This window comes from Oryctolagus cuniculus, chromosome 13 (genome assembly GCF_964237555.1).
Source record: "Oryctolagus cuniculus chromosome 13, mOryCun1.1, whole genome shotgun sequence".
NCBI classification, from domain to species: domain Eukaryota; kingdom Metazoa; phylum Chordata; class Mammalia; order Lagomorpha; family Leporidae; genus Oryctolagus; species Oryctolagus cuniculus.
The window spans coordinates 19018968-19035081 of record NC_091444.1 but is presented as its reverse complement, the minus strand read 5'-3'; the positions used below and the strand labels follow the sequence as shown (position 1 = coordinate 19035081).

The window sequence follows — 16114 nt, the reverse complement described above, 5'->3', positions numbered from 1 at the left end:
TGAAGGCAGGAAGGTCCCCAACCTGGCACAGCCTGGCGCAGAGGCCGGCGCACGGCAAGGCGCCGTAACTTGTCCGAGGAACCAGGCCACTCACTCCAAGCCTTTCTCCCGCCCTTCTCCGACCCCGTGCCCTGCGGGCTGCGCTGGCTGCAGACCGTGCCGCCCGCTCCCGCTTGGTGCCCCCGCACCCCTACGCCTGTCTCCCTCTCTTTCCCCGGAGGGAGCCTGTTGACTTCTCACAGCGCACTCCTACACGGGCAGGGTCGTCCAGCCGCCACCACGCGGGCAGCCTGGGCCCCTGCCCCCTGCCAAGCCAGCTCCCTTTCTGGTCCTGGTTTCTCGTAGAAACCCTCATTCCCTGCCTTTTGCCCACAACACTCAGACGCTCCTGCGCTTTGCTGCTCATCAAGGACCCCCCTTCCTGAAGGGCCGGGTCGGCTTGCTGAGACCACTCTGGGACACTCCCTCCCGCATCTGTCTCCTGTACTGCTCTGCCTTTCATAATTTAGCCCATGTACCTCCACTGCCCATGCCAGGGTCACCTCTGCAGCCCAGGATCCGCACCTCTGCTCTGTCACTTGGTCCCCATTCCAGGTGTGCCCGAACATGCCTGGCCCTGCTGTCCTGTGGCTCCTGTCCTTGTCTCCTGGATCACTCACTGCCTCCTTCCCACTCCTTTTTTGTATTTAAAGATTTTATTTTTTTTATTTGAGAGTTAGAGTTACAGACAATGAGAAGAAGAGACAGGGAGAAAGGTCTTCCATTGGTTCATTTCCCAAATGGCCGCAAAGGCCAGAGCTGCGCTGATCCTAAGCCAGGAGCCAGGCGCCTCTCCCTGGTCTCCCACATGGCTGCAGAGGCCCAAGTACTTGGGCCATCCTCCACTGCTTTCCCAGGCCATAGCAGAGAGCTGAATCAGAAGTGGAGAGAAGCTGGGATGTGAACCGGTGCCCGCATGGGATGCCGGCACTGCAGACAGAGGATTAACCTGCTGCGCCATGGCACCGGCCCCCCCACTCTTCTTAATCCTTCCTCCACACTCCCAAAGACACTTATTTTATTTATTTATTTTTTAAGATTTATTTATTTGTTTAAAAGACAGAGTTACAGCCGGCCGGTGCCGCGGCTCAATAGGCTAATCCTCCACCTTGCAGCGCTGGCACACGGGGTTCTAGTCCCGGTCGGGGCGCCAGATGCTGTCCCGGTTGCCCCTCTTCCAGGCCAGCTCTCTGCTGTGGCCCGGGAGTGCAGTGGAGGATGGCTCATGTGCTTGGGCCCTGCACCCCATGGGAGACCAGGAGAAGCACCTGGCTCCTGGCTTCGGATCAGCGCGGTGCGCTGGCCGCAGCGCACTGGCTGCGGTGGCCATTGGAGAGTGAACCAACGGCAAAGGAAGACCTTTCTCTCTGTTACTCTCTCTCACTGTCCACTCTGCCTGTAAAAAAAAAAAAAAAAAAAAAAGACAGAGTTACAGAGATAGGTAGAGACAGAGAGGTCTTTCATCTGCTAGTTCACACAAATGGTTGCAATGGCTGGAGCTGAGCCAATCCGAAGTCAGGAGCCAGGAGCTTCTTCTGAGTCTCCCAGAAAGGTGCAGGTCTCCCTAGCACTTGGGCCATCCTTGTTGCTTTCCCAGGCGCATTAACAGGGAGCTGGAAGTGGAGCAACCGGGACACAAACAGGTGCCCATGTGGTATGCCGGGGGCACTGCAGGCAGTGGCTTTACTCACTACATCACAATGCTGGCCCTGAAGTTACTTTTTAAAAAGTTATTTATTTATTTGACAAGAAGTGATGGGGGTGGGGAGGGGAAGGAGAAAGAGAGACAGATCTTCCATCTGCTGGTTCATTCCCCAAATGGCCACGATGGCTGGGGCTGGGTCAGGCTGAAGCCAGGAGCCTGGAACACTGGATCCATCCAGGTCTCCCACATGGGTGGCAGAGGCCCAAGGACTTGGGGCCATCTTCCACTACCTTCCCAGGTGCACTAGCAGGGACTGGATCAGAAGCAGCTGGGACTCAGACCTGCACTGCTACGTGGGAGGCTTGCGCTGCAAGCAGTGGCTTAAGCTGCTGCGCCACGATGCCAGCCCCCTGAGGGCACATCTTAAGCTTGGAAACCGCGGCTTCACTCCTCTCTGTGCTGAGCCCCTGTCACCCGCCCCAGCCGCAGGCACTTGGGATCTGTAGTGTTGTCAGTGGGGTTTCGAGCTGCCATCTCGTCTCAGCTGCTGTGTGCGTCTACCTGGGGCGGGTTACTGGGATCCTCTGTCCCACGATTCCGGGCCCATCCAGACTTCAAATGTTCTGCTCCGCCTTTTCCTGTAACTAATTGAAACGCCCTGGAATTCTAGTATTTGGCATTAAATACGTCTCTTCGATGCCCTCTTCACCGGCCTCTCCCAGAAGCTGGGTCAGGCCAGGTGAGACCATTTCCTCTGCTCATTGATGGGGTAAAATGTTTGTTGCAGGAAGCAGGGCTGACCCTGGGAAGAAGATAAACTGGAAATGCATCAAACCAAAAAGACCAGGTGTCACCAAGGCCGGAAGTGGCCAAGGTTAACCACCCAGGAAGTCAAGGAAACAGGTCAAGCCCAGGGTTATTCAGCACCTACATTGGAAAGCACACACCATCTGCCCGGGTGTGTCTGTAACAAGTGTCTGGTGTTCTGGGCCTTATCTGCAGCCAGATTTGATGGAAAATATCCTTGGACACACCATCACCTGTGTTTTACCCTACGAAATGGAATTCTGTCCCAAGTTAGGTTTTTGTGTCCATCTCGTGGCAGCACCAAGTTCCTAATAGCGCCGTGGCTGAGAGAGCCACAGGACCTGTGCCGCTGTGCTGTGGCCCCTGGTGCACACGTCTCACAGAGCCACCACGCTGGACGATGGTGCAGTGAGTGGGAGGAGACAGTGCAGATGGTGGGCAAGGAGCAGGAAGGTCAGCCCTGGTCTCCCCCGTGGCCCGACTGTCTCCGTCTTGGCATTGTGATTCATGTCTGAGCTTTGCACAGGGCACGGCAGTCGGTGAGAATCGGGAGAGGGGCACTGCTCCTTCTCTTCTGTTGATGCACAGGGAGGAGGAGGCTTCACTTCTTCTGGACTCAAAGCTCCCAAGCCACCACACCGCGCCATTGTACCTGCTCAGGACTGAGGTTCTTGAATCAATTTTTTTCCTTTTTTTTTTTTTTTGACAGGTACAGTTAATGAGAGAGAGAGAGACAGAGAGAAAGGTCTTCCTTCCATTGGTTCACCCCCAAAATGGCCACCATGGCCGGCGTGCTGCACCAATCCAAAGCCAGGAGCCAGGTGCTTCTCCTGGTCTCCCATGGGGTGCAGGGCCCAAGGACTTGGGCCATCCTCCACTGCCTTCCCGGACCACAGCAGAAAGCTGGACTGGAAGAGGAGCAACCAGGACAGAATCCGGTGCTCCAACTGGGACTAGAACCCGGGGTGCCGGTGCCACAGACAGAGGATTAGCCAAGTGAGCCATGACGCCGGTCATTGAATCAATTTTTTTAAAGATTTATTTGTTTTATTTGAAGGGCAGAGGTACAGAGAGAGACAGAGACAGAGACCTTCCATCCACTGGTTCCCTCTCCAAACGCCCATAACAGCCAAGGCTTGGCCAGGCGCATGCCAGGAGCCCAGAATTCAATCCAGATCTTCCATGTAGGTGACAGGGACCCAATCCCGAGGCATCATCTGCTGACCCTTGGTGAGCACTAACAGGAAGCTGGATGGGAAGTGGAGCCAAGACTCAAATCAGGCACGCTGATGCGGGATGTGGTGTGATTAAACACTGCACGAAATGCCCAGACCTCGGGTTAATGTCTTACAAGGCCAATGCATTATAGCAGTTCCCATTATATTTGAGATTTCCTGAAATGACTCTTAAATTTCTGGGGCCGGGGCCGGAATCCTTACAAAGCCCCGAAGTTGTCATTCCCACCTCCTTTCTCCCTTCGCCCCTGGCCTGGGACCCCCCTCCTGCCCGTCCTTGCAGTAGCCCAGGTGCAGTCTGAGGGTCAGGGTCAGGAGAGCAGCTCGCTCTCTCCCTGCCCCCTCTTCTTCCTCCCTGTCCTCCTCCTCTACTTCCCTGTCTTTCTGCTCAGTCATCTCTCCCCTCCTCCACCCCAACCACCTCAACTTGAGCTTTGAACATCAAATGCTGACATGCTGTGCTGGCCTGAAGACTGGACAGTGTGCCTGCACATGTGTGCCTGTGTGTGTGTGTATGCACGTGTGAGTGTGTACATGTGCATGTGGGTGCCTGCGTGTGCACATTTATGTGTGTGCCTGTATGTGTGTGCCTGTATGTGTGTGAATGTACACGTGCCTGTGTGCATGTGTGCACGTGTGTGCGTGTATGTGCACGTATGTGCGCGTGTAATATGTGTGGATGTACACATGCGTATGTGTTAATGTACACGTGCATGTGTGTGCATGTACTATGTGTGAGTGTGCATGTGCATGTGTGTGCATGTGTGTGTGCATGTGCTGTGTGCATGTGTGTGCGTGTGTGTGTGGTGTGTATCAGTGTGGGCACAGTGGGCAATGTGTGTATTTGAGTGAATACGTGAACTTAAATGTGCACAAGGGTACTTCAAAAAGCAAATGGGAAAATGGAACTAAAAGGTAAGTTTAGGGTGCTGGCATTCCGGTGCAGTGGGTTAAGCTGATGTTTGCCACGCCAGCAGCCCGTACCAGAGTGACAGTTCCAGTCCCAGCTGCTCTGCTTTTGATCCAACTCCCCACTAACATGCCCAGGAGACCGGCGGAAGGCCCAGGTGATTGGGCCCTGCACCCATGTGGGAGATGTGAATGGATTCCAGGCTTCTGGCTTCAGCCTGGCCCAGCCCCGGCCATAGTGGTCATTGGGGAATAAACCAGCAGATAGAAAATCTCTCTGTCTCTCCCTCTCTCCATGTCACTCTGCCTTTTAAGTAAATAAATAAATCTTTTTTAAAAGAAATAAGTAGGGGCTGATGCTGTGGCGTAGGTTAGGCCTCTGCTTGCAGTGCCAGCATCCCTTATGGGCACCAGTTCCAGTCCTGGCTGCTCCACTTCCGATCCAGCTCTCTGCTGTGGCCTGGGAAAGCAGTGGAAGATGGTCCAGGTCCTAGGACACCTGTACCCGCATGGGAGACCCTGAGGAAGCTCCTGCCTCCTGGCTTTGGATTGGCCCAGCTCCTGCCATTTAGGGAGTGAACCAGAGGATGGAAGACCCCTCTCTTATTTTCTCTCCTTCTCTCTGTCTATAGTTCTGCCTCTCAAATAAATAAACAAAGCTTTTTAAAAGATGCGTAGAGGTGAGTTGAGGGGGGAGTGTTTGGCTTCGTGGTTAAGACTTTGCTTGGGATGCTGTTTTCTGGGAGTGCCTGGCCGGAGTTCCAGCTCCTCCCCTTCCCACACAGTTTCCCGCCAGTGTGCACCCTGGGAGCAGCAGTCGACGGCTCAAATAGTTGGGTCCCTGCCACCCATGTGAACACCGTGACTGAGTTCCTGGCTCCTGGCTTTGACCTTGACCAGTCCCAGTTACTAGGAGCTTTTGAGAGTGACCCAGTGGATAAGAGTTCCTTCTTTCTCTCTCTCTCTCTCTCTCCCACTCAAATAATAATAATAAAGCAGTATATGTTTTGGAGTCCATGCATAGGTTTCTGTGAACTTTCTCAAGGTCCCTCATGTGCGTGTGCTCCCAGGGAGGGGACCCCGAGTTACCATGCACCTGTCTAGAGGAGCGATGTGCTGGGAACGGTGGTGTGTGGGCGGCCGGATGTTTTGGTGGAGCGTGTCTGGGCGTGCCTGGCACAGCTGCTCCCTTGATCTTCCCTCCTTCAGACCTCACCAGTGAGAGCCTGGCTGTGCTGTCCAGAGCTGATAAGCAGCTTCACGTGGGGAGGACCAGATGCCGCGTCCTCACTTCCTAATCAGGGTGGAAATACTGCAAAGCGTGTTCAGGCTCTGCAGGCGGCTCGGCCAGGGCTCTGTCGTCTGCACCCGCGGCTCCAGGCCAGCCGGTCGTGAGGGTCAGAAACAGGAAGCAAGAGCACAAGGAAAAACACTGTATTATTATTGTAAAGATTTGTTTTTTATTTTATTTGAAAAGCAGACTTACAGAGAAGCAGAGGCAGAGAGAGAGAGAGAAAGAGAGAAGTCTTCCATCTGCTGGTTCACTCTCCAGATGGCCACAATGGCCGGAGCTGGGCTGATCCGAAGCCAGGAGCCAGGAGCTTCTTCCAGGTCTCCCACATGAACGCAGGGACCCAAGGACCTGGGCCATCCTCCACTGCTTTCCCAGGCCATATCGGATAACTGGATCGGAAGTGGAGCAGCCGGGACCGGTGCCCACATGGGATGGCAGCACTGCAGGCAGTGGCTTTACCCGCTACACCACAGCAATGGCCCCCAACACTGTCTTTAAAACCTGCCAACCAGGAGGACAGGAAGGAGGGGATTTTTAAGATGTCTGTCTTTCGACCCGGCCCCGCCCCGCCCCAAGTGAACCAAGAACAAGGACAGAAATAGGTAAGGCCAAGACCGTTCTGGTGGGGGGAAGTGGAAAAGCAGCCATTGCGTGAATGGGAGGCTTGGTACAGCTCAGCCAAGCAGAGGGTTTTCCAAGCCTGCAGGTCACCGCGAGTCTCATGGCCCCAAGGACCGTTGTGGAGAGTCAGCCGAAGGCTGGAGGAAAGTGTGAGGGCTGAAAGTCAGCCAGTGCCACCACCTGCTCTCAGGAGAGAAGAGGAAGGCCCTGCAGTGCAGGTGCTTGATGCCAGCAACAGAAGAGCTTCCTGCCGGCTGCTGGAAGTGACGGTGGCCGTGGCACATGGCAGGGTAAGGGGCGCAAGCTCCTCCCCCCAAGGCAGCATCGAACCTGAGCACCCGGGCCTCACGACTGCCCATGGGATGTCCAGGTGCAGACTCACCTGCTGCAGGCACCGTGGGCACCGCCCAGACATCAGTGGCTGAAGTCATCAGGGTTCTCCGGGCCCTGGGGTCAACCACAGGCGACATGAGGGCTGGGAGGGTCTCGGGTCCCACAGTGCAGCCCTGGACTCCTCCTCAGTTCCTGCCTGAATCCCATCTACGTAGCTCAAACTGGAACTGTGCAAGGTTTTAATGGAATTAAAAGGTAAGTGGATTTTGGTGCAAAATGTTTTGAATTCATGCTTATTTTTTATCATAGTATGCATTTTTGACAAGCTTTTTGAAGTACCCTCATGTATTGTTTGGTTTGCACAGCATTTAAGCATTTTATTTTATTTTTTTAAGATTTATTTTTTATTTATTTGAAAGGCAGAGTTACAGAGAGAGGTAGAGACAGAGAGAGAGGTCTTCCATCTGCTGGTTCACTCCCCAGATGGCCACAACAGCCGGAGCTGCGCTGATCCAAAGTCAGGAGCCAGGAGCTTCCTCCTGGTCTCCCATGTGGGTGCAGGGGCCCAAGGACTTGGGGCATCTTTACTGCTTTCCCAGGCCATAGCAGAGAGCTGAATAGGAAGTGGAGCAGCCAGGACTAGAACCGGTGCCCATATGGGATGCCGGCGCTTCAAGCCAGGGCTTTAACCTGCTGTGCCACAGCGCCGGCCCAGCATTTTAAAAATCAGTTGTTGGGGTGGGCCTTGTGCTGCAGCGAGCTAAGTTGCTTCCTCTTGGGGTGCTCACCTCCCCGATCAGAGTGCCTGGTTGAGTTTTGGCTACTTCACTTCTGATCCGGCTTCCTGCTAATGCGCATCGTGGGAGGCAGCCAATGGTGGTTCAAGCCCTTGAGTCCCTGCCACCCACGTGGGAGGTCCAGACAAAAATCCTGGCTCCCGGCTTCAGCGCCCCGGTCCCGGCTGTTGCAGGCATTTGGAGAGTAAACCAGCAGGTGGAAGATCTCTCTCTCTCTCTCTCTCTCTCTCTCTCTCTCTCTTGCTCTACTTTTCAAATAAATAAAATATGCACTATAAAAAATGTTTAAAGAAAATGCAGGAGTCTGTATTTTAAAAAATAGTTGTCAATAATTACTTATTGCTTTATATTTTTAGAAATCTAAAATGTCTACAACAGCAGGGGCCAGGCCAGGGCTAAAGCCAAAGCCAGGCGTCAGGATTTCGATCCAGATCTCCCACGGGGGTGGCAGGAACCCAGCTACCCAGGTCCTCACCTGCTGCCTCCCAGGGTGTGCATCACAGCAGCAGGCATGAAGAGAGGAGCGCAGAGCCTAGAACCCTGACCTGGCCCGGAGGCATCCCAGCGGCGCCTTAGCCACCATTGCAGATGCTCGTGCTGTGGAAAAACACACGCATTTCAGACGCATGTATTTCAAACCATCTTACATCAACAAACCCCAGTTCTGGTTACTGCCGGCTGCCAGAAGCAGGGCTTTCAGAAATCATCCACGCATGACGTTTAATTTTTAGATGAAGAAAGGAGGCCACGAGAGGTGCTGGCAACCCCACGGCAGATGGAAGAGGCCAGACCGCCCACCTGGTCTGGGGCTTGTCCCTGGGCTGGACGCTGGCTGCATTCACTGAAATTGGCTCACTCGATGTTTTGCTTACTCAAGGACTCTGGGCACACAGTGGTGAGCTCCGCAGCTGGTCTGAGCATTGGCAGCGTCCACCCAGAGGTGGTCCCCGGGCCGGAGGGTAGGGGATGGTCACTTGGGAAGGTGGGGCAGGTGGACTAAAAGCTCAGGGGCAGACGGAGCTCAGGTGCTTGTACTGATGCCGACATCTCCACGGTGGGCAGCAGGGATCTGGGCAGAGAGAGACGGTGGGCCTCGCAGGAGCAAGACAGTCAGTTGGTGAGGAGTGACCGGGAGGGCAGAGTGACTTCAGAGAGGGGAGGGGACAGTGGTCAGGCAGAGCAAGAAGAGCCGTCCTGCCACCTGGACCTGAGGGGTACAGACTGTTGGCAGAGTGGCTCCAGGGCCAGTGTTGCGGCGCTGTGGGTTAAGCCACCACCTGTGATGTCGGCATCCCACATCCCAGTGCTGCTTGGAATCCTGGCTGCTCCACTTCTGATCCAGCTCCCTGCAAATGGCCTGGGAAAGCAACAGAGGATGGCCCAAGTGCCGGGGTCCCTGCATGGGAGACTCAGATGCAGTTCCAGAGACCTGCTTTCAACTGGGTCCAGCTGCAGGCCATTGAGGCCACCTGGGGAGTGAACCAGGCAATGGAAGATTCTCTCTCTCTCTCTCTCTCTCTCTCTCTCTGTTTTTCCTGCCAAATAAAAAATAAATAAGTAAAGCTTAGCAGCCCAGGCTCCGTGTGAGGTGGCCGCAGGCACAGGCAGTCAATGCCAGCCGGCCGAGGAACTACTCAGAGGAGCAGAGAGCAGAGGGCGCTGGAGCCGGGGGAGGGGGGAGGTGCCCAGTGGTTCAGAAGGGAGGCTGTGGGCTTCGGGAGGGCAGGGAGCAGGACTCGCCGTGGGGAGGGGAGCGTGTGCCCCTGGGACAGCGGCCTGCGTCTGCAGAGGGAGGGAGGTGTGGTTCCAGACTGGCCCTGGAGCTCCCGGAAGGAGGCTGGGCAGCGGAGACAAGGGACGGAGCATTGGTCGGGCCAGGGACCTCCATATCGGGGCCCTGGCTTTGGGCTCCCCAAACCCACCTCTTTATCCCCTCCCTGTCACTCACTGTCGGCCGCCGGCAGGGGTGGCTGTGAGGTGTCCTGGGGTCCTCAAGCCTGCAAGGTGGCCGATGTCTGGCAGGCCCCCCCGCAGGGCTGGACTCCCTGTGCCTGGGCAGGGCAACGTTCCGTGTTTCTTCCCGTCCTCGGCCAGCCTGGCCCTGGGGAGGGTGCAGGCAGAGGAAGGAAGGATGGCTGAGGGTGGATGAAAGAGAGCAAGAGAGAGAGGAGGGAGGCGCTGGGGGAGGGGCAAGAGGGATGGACAGATGGCTAGACCAGGGTTCGGCTGGAAAGGTCTGGGGCGCTGTGTTCTTGCTCTGTGACCGCCCAGGCGCGTCCCAGGAGCAAAAGGATCGGAGCGATCTGCTGGGAGTTGTTCCCTGGGGGCCCCGGGACTGTGACCTCCCACACCTGCCTCGGCCGAAAGTGCCGGAAACTCCACAGGGGAACACATGGACTTGGGGACAGCAGCAGATCTGAGGCTGAATTTATTGCCCCCTTCCCAAAAGTAGAGGACAGACACATTGTAAACCTGCTCCTCACCCCCGGGGGCCCAGGGCAAGCCCACGTCGGCTCCAGACAGAAAACAAGCGAAGAGGCCCTGGGCCCGTCCGGGCTCCCCAGATGTCGCTCTGGCAGAGCCATAATGGGGCCGGGCGCCTGCGGCGGGGAGAGGAAGCTGGCGTCACAGCTGTGAGAGCCGAGGCCCCGGGGGGCGAGGGCTGAGGTGTGGAGGAAGACAGATCAGAAAGGGGACAGGAAGAAGAGGCACCACAGTGTCCCCCGCTGGCGTGGCCCTGCGTCCCAGGTATTGCTCTATTGCACCTCGCACCCAGGTCCATGCGGAGCCAGGGGTTCGGTTCCTATTGTCCAGATCCAGAAGCCAGAGAGAAGGCTGGACTAGGAGGAAGCTCCCTGAGCCTCCGTTTGCAAATCCGGGACAAGAGCATGCTGGGCCCAGAGAGCAACTCTGTCTCTTCCTTCATCTGTCGTGTCTGGTCTACTCCGACGGCTCCCGGGCTCCACTGGAGTATGCCGTCACTCCCATCAAGGGACAAATCTCTTGATTGGGTGATGGATCCTGATATCCGCTTAAGGGCCCAGTCCTGCCAATCATCCTTTTACTGGGGTAAAGGTTTATTTACTTAAGACATAGAGTGACAGAGAGAGACAAAGAGAGAGGTCTTCCATCTGCTGGTTTCAGTCTCCAAATGGCCACAACAACTAGGACGGGGCCAGGCCAAAGCCAGGAACTCCATCCAGGTCTCCCATGAGGCTGGCAGGGACCTAAGCACTCGTACCATCTTCTGCTGGTTTCCCAGGAGCATTAGCAGGTAGGCAGATTGGACGCAAGCAGCTGGAACGCGAACCGTTCCTCCAATATAGAATGCCAGCGTCGCATGCAGAGGCTTAACCTTCTGTGCCACCATGCTGGCCCCAATCAGCCTTTTGGAAAGTCTTCTACTTGGCATCATCTGAGCCACCACCGTTAGATGCTCTGGACGGCACCAGCCGTGGCCTCTGCCGGCAGTGCTGCCTGTCACGCCCGTTCCGTAGCCCGTTCCCATCCTCTGCCGGCACAGCTCCTTCTACCTCATCTCTCTCCCGCCCGGAAACCCTGATGAGTCCCTTCAAAGGAAGGGTGAACGTGCAGTTCTTAGCCTGGCCTCCAGCCCTTCCCAGTGTGGCCCAGCCTCTGATCCCGCTAACCCATTCTCGGTTTGTCAGCTTCACACTTGGCGAGTTGATACCCTTGTGCCTTTACTCACGGTGTTGGTGGGGCCTGGAATTCTCTCTGTCCACTCCTTCACCTGTCGAAAGCCTACGGATCCTTCAACGCTTGGCTTCCACACTGCCTCCTGTGTGAAGCCCGCCTGGATTCACCACCAACCCCAGCCCCTCTGTGCCCAGGACCGTTTGTGTGTAACTCTGCCGGCTCGTTCCTGGCATTACGATTTGTCGTGTGGGCCCGAGAGGTTATGTTTCCTTAAAGGCAGAGACCAGGTTCTCTATCTGCACGTCGGTGCCTGGCACACACTGTGGCCCCCAGCACACAGTAGGTACTCGGGGAGCCTTTACCAAACCTGGCTGAATTAATTAGCTGCAGGTAGTGACACATAAAGAGAGAAAACATCATTCTCCTGTATTGTTTAAGGGACAAGGAAGGCCCGGGGGTTGGTGGACATGTCAGTCTCTAAAAGGGGCCATGGGTGGTAGACAGGGAGTAGGGTGGGCCTCCCCCACTCTCTCCACTAAGAATAAGGCTGGAGGGGTGTCTGCCCGGAGCCTGAGACTGAGTGGTCTGAGTTCCTTGTCCCTTCCATCTCGTTCCAGTGGTGGCCCACTGCTACGGCTCAAAGCTAAGCTTCTGAACTGACTTGTAGCTAGTTTATCCCAGTGTGCTGGGCATACATGCCTGGGAGCCGGTGCAATCCTAGCTATGCCATCTTGAGCAAGTTATGAAAGCTCTCTGTGCCTTGGTTTCCTTATCTGCAAAATGAAGCCCAGAGCGGCTCGCCCCTCACCAAGTTGCTGGGAGGGTTAAATGGGTATACAGTAGTCCCAACACTGCCTAGCACATAACAGCAGTCAGTATGCATTAACTATTTTTTTTTTGACAGACAGAGTGGACAGTGAGAGAGAGACAGAGAGAAAGGTCTTCCTTTGCTGTTGGTTCACCCTCTAATGGCCGCCGCGGTCGGTGCGCTGTGGCGGGATCACCGCACTGATCCGATGGCAGGAGCCAGGTGCTTATCCTGGTCTCCCACGCAGTGCAGGGCCCAAGCACTTGGGCCATCCTCCACTGCACTCCCTGGCCACAGCAGAGAGCTGGCCTGGAAGAGGGGCAACTGGGACAGAACCCGGTGCCCCGACCGGGACTAGAACCCGGTGTGCCGGCGCCGCAATGCGGAGGATTAGCCTATTGAGCCGCGGCGCCGGCCAGCATTAACTATTATTTTAAAAAAGATTATTTTAAAGGCAGAGTGACAGAGAAAGTTACAGAGAAAGAGACAGAGATCTTCCATCCACTGGTTCACTCTCCAAATGGCCACAGCATCTAGAGCTGGGTCAATCAGAATCCAGGAGCCAGGAGCTTCTTCTAGGTCTCCCAAGTGGGTGCAGGGACCCAGTCATTTGGACCATCTTGCATTGCTTTCCCAAGTACATTAGCAGGAAGCTGGATTGGAAGTGGAGCAGCTGGGACTCAAACTGGCGCCCATATGGGATGCTGGCATCACAGGCAGCAGCTTAATCCACTATGCTACAACACCAGCCCCATGCGTTACCTATTAATATCTATAATTTATCCTTTGTTCATTTCCCAGAAGAACCCGAGACAGCTTAAAATATTAAACTCCATCCGAAAGAGGACAATTATACGTATGCTTCTGTTATGTTAGAGACAAGGAACTACTTAGCAGTGGGAAAGACATTTGTGTATTGGTCTGAAGTTGCTATTTCATTGACTCCTAAATTCATCTCTGAGCTTCCAAGAAGTCAAGGCAAAAAGGGAAATACATTCATCATGAGGTTCTTATTTTGAAATAGAAGAAAGCATTCAAGTCAGTCTGTTAAAATAGCCCCCACGTACTGATCCATACATTCCTCGAGGGGGAATTTATGGTGGGACTCTCATATTGGAATACTGACTTCACAGCAGGAAAACCTGACCAAGAGTGTGAAGTTACTCTAGCTGGCACTTAGCGTCGTCCATGCACGCTCAGGCTGAGCCTTAATGCAAGCCCACGGTGGCAACAGCAGTCAGGGTGAGGCTCACCACCACCACCTCCACGTTTCTTTCTACCCCGGCTCAGGGCTTCCTTCCCTCTGCTGGGGCTTGGGAGCTCCCTTGAGGTCAAAGTTTGAGCCCTGCTGAATCTGAGGACAGTCAGGTGGCTCCGGTGCCAGCAGGAGGAGCCCACAGCGGCAGCAAGGGAGGGGGTGTGTCTAAGTGGGTTTTGAGAAGACTGAGCCCCCAAATTTGGAGAACGATGACCTCAGTGGGAATGGGTACGTGCCCAGAAAGAGGACTCCCTGCACTGCCATCCCCGTTCCAGCTTCCGGAATCAAAGAGGGCTCTGCGGCGCCTAAGCAGAGGTCCGGGAAGCCTGCCTCCACCGCCACACCACCCCTGCCATGTCAGTCGGCTCAGCGGCATCGGGGAGGGTCCGAAGGAGCAGACCTGCTCTGCGGAAGAAAACAGGGGAGGAGTAAAACCCAGAGAGAGAAGAGAGCGCTGAGACCTCGCAGCGCCATTTAGGCGGCAGGGGTGGGGGCTGCAGCCGGCATTAGGGAGGAAGGCGAGGGAACTGTTAAGAACACAGACGCCCAGCACTCCACTTGCAAGCTCTTTGCTGTACTAACCCTCTCCGGGGACCCAACCCTTCAGCAGAATCCTTGATGCACGTGCAGACCCCGTAAGGGGTGCTTCTGTAGGGAGAGGGAAAGCGCTGGGATCCACCGCGCGCAGCACGGCGCACGTGGTCTGCGAGCCCCTGCAAAACTGAACTGTCTTGAGAAAAAGAGCTCAGAGCCAGAGGTGCAGATGAAAGGAAGCCTCCCCCACCCTCCACCCCCTCTCAGCATGGTCTGAGAAGAGCACAGGGCTCCCGTTGAACTTAGCGCGAAGCCTGGAGCCAGTCTTGCCCAGCAGCTGACACAGGTTACTCATTGGTGCCATCAGGTGTCGTCCAGAGTCCCTGCTCGCCACTTGGCCTCTCCCTGGCAGGGCTGTCCCGTGGGGCTCCTGAAGCCAGGAGTGGGGAGGAAGGCTGGGCGAGCGAGCCCCCAGAGAGTTCTCTCGTCTGGCCTGGGCGGATGACTCACTGCCCTTTAAATATGGGTCATAAATCAATCGCTTGATCTCTGGATCTGAACACCTTTTGTCCGGGTCCTAGAGAGATCAAAGTAGGGAGACTGGGTCCCCACGGTCAGGGTGGAAGGTGGGAGCGCCTCTGGTTTGGGGGGGTGCTTGGAGTTCCCAAGCACAGCACACAGAGGTCCCGGAGGCAAAGCTGCCCGCAAACAGAGCACCCTGGGCAGGGGTGCGCTGTGCAAACACAGCTGGCAGTTAACCCCAGGCGCCACAGCTGGAGCAGGAAATGGCCTGCTGGGGCTGGGAGATCTGAGCCCAAGCATTCCCACGGCAGCTGGCCTGCTCACCTGTCGGGGAGCCTGCTCACCTGTGGGCTCGCGCCTTGTGGCAGTTCTGGTCCCCTCCTGGGCTGTAACTGGCAGGGTTATCTCAGGCCTGCTCACCACCGGCTTAACTAACAGAGCCCCAAACAAACAGCCCCCCCAGCCCTGGGAGCCGGAGACAAACACCAGATGACTGTGTTTACAAAGCTTCAGCCAGCCGGCAGGTCAAAGGGCAGCCCGGAGCAGCTGGGCCAGGCCCCAGAGAGGCAGGTTGGGGGCTGGAGGGGGGGGGCTCCGCCCCAGCAGGGGCACCACGTGACCACCTGGGGCCTGAAGGGCGCTTGGCAGCCCAGGAAGCCTTTAGCCGACAGGGAGCGAGGAGCCGCGCACAGAGGCCCCAGGCTCTGTGTTTTATGGAGAAGGAAGTTGAGGTCACAGGGGAACTTACGGGCCACGCTGAGGGGGCCTGCACTTGCGGCGCCCACGCGCTGTCCGTTCTGGTCCCCTCCCCTCCCCTCCCCTCCCCCCCACCCCCGCTAGGGAAATCTGGGGCTGTCCCAGGGCCGCCGTGAAAGGCCAGCTGGTCATGTGCATTTCAGGCTCGCTCGGCGCGCGTCCTCCAAGGCCGGCTCAGGCCTGTCCGGGCAGGCCCGCCCGTCGCCGCCCCGGCCGGAGCCTGCGCCCATATAAGGGCAGCGCTTCCCGGCGGCCCGGCCGTGACGCGCCGCGGTCCACGTCAGCGGTCGGCGGGCGGGCGGTCGCCCGCTCCAAAACCAGTGACGCGAGCGGGACGGAGGCGGCCGCGCCCGCCGGGTTAACTCCTGCGCGGCCGGCGCGCGAGCTAGCCAGCGCCGGTCTACCGGGTGCGTCCGGTCCGTGGTGGGCAGAGGGATCGGGGGCTTGGGCTCCTCTTTGGGGGTCTGGGGGAGGCCCCGGCGGCGCCTCTGTCTCGCTCGGGGCAAGGCTGATGCCGGAGCGAGGCTTCCCTCTGGGGCCCAGGGACTCCTAACTTCGCTCCCCGCCCCCCCCCCCCCCCCGCAAAGCGGAGGCTTTGTCCTCAGGGACAGGCCGGCCCTGGGACCCCGGGGGTCTTCTGCAGCGGCTGAGAGGGCCGGCTTCCCCCAACCCAGCCAGGGGCCACGTAGGGGACCGACTGGAGGAGAAGCCCAAATAAGGAGGTGCGGCGGAGCAGAGCCTGCTTGTGGGCCCGCCTCTCCTGAAAGTGTGTGTGTGTGTGTAGTGTATGCACACATGCCTGCACATATGTGTGCACGCATCTGTTCATGTGTACATGTACAGTATGTGCATGTACATGCCGGTGTCTGTGTGCATGCATTGTGTGGCTCATACATGTA

The 16114-nt window shown here is 56.7% G+C and overlaps 2 long non-coding RNA genes across 2 annotated transcripts; one reads left to right on the top strand and one right to left on the bottom strand.

Moving 5' to 3' along the window:
- Window positions 1-6072: 6072 nt before the first annotated feature.
- On the bottom strand, window positions 6073-15391 carry LOC103351000 (uncharacterized). The gene is made up of 4 exons (XR_518838.4): window positions 14804-15391; window positions 8156-8277; window positions 6933-7110; window positions 6073-6430 (listed from the first exon to the last, which is right to left on the bottom strand). It is a non-coding gene; the product is annotated as an uncharacterized lncRNA (long non-coding RNA).
- LOC138844923 (uncharacterized) lies at window positions 7003-8121 on the top strand. The gene is made up of 2 exons (XR_011381352.1): window positions 7003-7138; window positions 8037-8121. It is a non-coding gene; the product is annotated as an uncharacterized lncRNA (long non-coding RNA).
- Window positions 15392-16114: the final 723 nt, after the last annotated feature.